Raw genomic sequence first — 3,183 nt, forward strand, 5'->3', positions numbered from 1 at the left:
GTCGGTTGTTTGGTTGGTGTTTACCAAAAATTAGATGAGAAGATTGCACAACATACATTTTCCATTAGTATAACAAAATAAATTGATGCCTTTATATGAGTACATTTTTTAATTCTAGTAAATAATTTAAAGAAGAAAAGAGCTGTACAGCAGGAGCAGTGAAGAAAACACTGCTTAATACATTATTTTATAATGTTAAAAATAATTGTATTTGTTACATGGTGATATTTTCTGGGTATTTCTTGTGTTCTCTGTTCAGTTCTGGTTGATCAGGATGGAAGCAGTGTAATTCAGTGGTTTTAAAAAAGAACAAAGTGAACTCTGAATACTTTTTAGGTTGTTTCTTGGTCATCTCCACATCACAAATGACTCGTATTTGATACAACTGACAAAATCTAGATCTTGTTACATTTATAGGAGGCTCTTCTTTTGTAGTAACAGCTGCGAATAAATTACCTTGGAAATGTTCAAATCATACATCATTTTATTTAATAGTTGTATTTTTTCACTGAAGCTGAACCACAACTTCATGTCTCATTGTATGCATCTATACATGCATAAGTGAGCTTAATAGGGTTTTGAGCTATATAGGTTTTGAGTGGGCAGGTTGCTTGTCTTTAGAAATAGAAATGGTTATAAATAGGACAAATTTTGGGCAAATGTTTGCTGATTCTTGGTTGTCAACGTCTATCTTGCCAATATAGCAATAGCTGCATTTCCATTCTAGGAATTTGACAACCCCATAACCTGAAACGTCTGATAATCTGAATCCTCTGAAAACAGCAAAGACAAGAGGTGCTCCTAGCTGTTCTGTTGTTTATTGTCTTTATGATAAACTAATCTGATGGCAATGAAATAGGTCAGAACTAGGTCATCGTATGTGCTGTCTGAACAAGTCAGAGTCAGGAGTATTTATTATTGTTCTGAACAGCTACACTTGAAGGTGGGGTAAAAAAAAAAAAAGATGGCTATCATGAATGGTTTCGATACAGGGATGTTTTTAGGTTGTGTCTCCTGGAAAACATTCATGTTCACATTAAATAATGAAAAAACATAGCTAGAAAGAGATGTTCAAACCTTGCTTTGTGGTCTAAAGACCTATCTGACCACCCAGTGAGCACTACTACCCTTAACTACCTCCTGAGTGTAGTTTCAAAATGAGTGGACAGAGATGAATGGTTTCATTTCTGTCAACTAACTCTTGGCAGGACTAACTATGCATTTCTACTCCAACAAAAAAAAAAACTGTTTAACCTAACAAAACAGAGATATATAAAGTTTGCAGGGAAAAAAATCCTTTTAGACTCTTTCCTTTGATTTATGACAGGCTGAGGACTGATAAGACCAACAAAAGACCACAAGACAGTCACTGTTTATCTGATCTGCTTCAAGCCGCTGCATTTCTTTGGGTTCCCGGCAGTACACTCATGAAGTCTGAAATGAATTGGATGAATGGTTGTCTAGATATGCAAGAAACAGACACACATACACACACACAGATTCCTTGATTTACACTTAGATAGGGGAATGTTCAGCATCGTCAGCTTAGAACTTAGTTATAGAAAAGATATAAGGGGCATTCTTTAGTTTTGTGGGGTTTTTTCTTGGATTTTTTTAAATTAGTTTTTCGATTTTTCATTTTTTGTGGGGTTTTTTTGTTCTTTTTACAAATCTTTTTACAAATAAAGGAAAACAATGGTGGCTCTCAGTTCGGGGAAGGGAGGGAGGATTCAATGTCAGTTCAAATCATTTCAGTTATATTGTATGAATTCACAACAAGTCATCTGAGGACATTTCACATAGTAAAGTCAAAATCTTACAATATTATATTATAGAGAGGAAGCCAACAAATCCAACAATTCCCTTTGAGCAAGCACTTGGTGGCATTGGAAAGAAAAAAAAAAAACAAGAGAAAGAAATCTCTGACAGAACCAGACTCAGGGAGGGCAGTCATCTGCCTCGACCAGTTGGGGTGAGGGGAGAATAGTAGTAAAGGAGAGGGATTCAAAGTGGAAGAGGGTGGAGAAGGATGACCTGGGATTGAGGTCAGAGGTCAGATCGAGGTGGAATCTTTTCCTCAAAGACTTTTTTTTTCTTCTTTTTTTTCTGTACCTCCTCCATCTGTTGTTCTAAGTTCCTGAATGTGTCCAGAAACCCATCTGTGGATTCTCCCTTCTCCTCGAGGGCCACCTTCAGGATGCTTCTAGACTTCAGGATTCAGGACACTGAAGTCTTTCACTTCTCAAGGTCCTCCTGCGCCTGGATAACTGCCGCCTTCACGCTCGATGTTGTTTCTAACTGCTGAGCCAGGAGACGGGAGCTGTCCTCCTCCCACTGGTGCCTCTGATTGTCTAGCCGTCTTTGAACTTGGGCAGCCTCAACTTTGGAGGTTTTCTCCACCTGTTGCCTAGAAACGGTTGTTGAGGAAAGGGAAAATCAGAAACACAGACACAGAGGCAGAGATTCCTTTATTTATTAGTGAGATACGTTCAGATACCAAACTGAATCTAAACTGCTGTGTAACTAGTATGACCAGTAGCTTGAGCTGGCCAATTGCTGCAAGCTTTGCTTGAATTTTCATTACTTGTGCTGCTACAAGGCAACGTGTTGCCATTTCTATCTGATCGTACTGCACCCCATCACTTTCAATGTCAAATGGATGCTGGTTTACACTTTGCTGTGTCAGCGATTTATCATCTTCCTGATTTACCAATAAGTTCCCCTTAACCCTGTAACAACAAGTGTATCATATTTGCTACTAAAGTTTCTGAAACCTTTGCATCATCAGTGTGATATTTGTTTTTACCTAAAATCCTCATGTATACATTCAAACACATGCAATGCACGTATAATCCACCATGGATCGGTAATTAATGCAGCAAAAATGCCAAATGTAGCAAAAATGATACAAATTAAAATTAAAGCCGCAAGCGACGATGGACGGGTCCTCGCCCTACGCTTGTCGGCCTTCGCGCACGTCGGGGTGTGACGCAAACCTGCTCCGGTTGGGACTGTAAATAAATAATAACAATAACAATAATAATAATAAAAATAATCACAACGGTTAAAATAGGGTCCTTGCACTGGTGTGCTCGGAGCCTAAAAAGTCATACTATAGCATGTCGTTTTAATCAAAAAATCTCACGTTCCAGAATGTCCTGAAAACGCATCAGGATGTAGTAT

The 3,183-nt window shown here is 38.3% G+C and overlaps 1 protein-coding gene across 1 annotated transcript in view; it reads left to right on the forward strand.

Moving 5' to 3' along the window:
- LOC103367015 (WD repeat-containing protein 49) overlaps positions 1 to 2,726 on the forward strand; it is an 18,914-nt gene extending 16,188 nt beyond the window's left edge. The window contains exon 19 of the mRNA XM_008294896.1: positions 2,135 to 2,726. The gene's annotated coding sequence lies outside the window, so the exon portion shown is untranslated. The remainder of the gene's footprint in view (positions 1 to 2,134) is intronic.
- Positions 2,727 to 3,183: the final 457 nt, after the last annotated feature.

The sequence above is a fragment of the Stegastes partitus genome, unplaced genomic scaffold, assembly GCF_000690725.1.
Source record: "Stegastes partitus isolate 25-593 unplaced genomic scaffold, Stegastes_partitus-1.0.2 Scaffold1006, whole genome shotgun sequence".
Classification (NCBI taxonomy): domain Eukaryota; kingdom Metazoa; phylum Chordata; class Actinopteri; family Pomacentridae; genus Stegastes; species Stegastes partitus.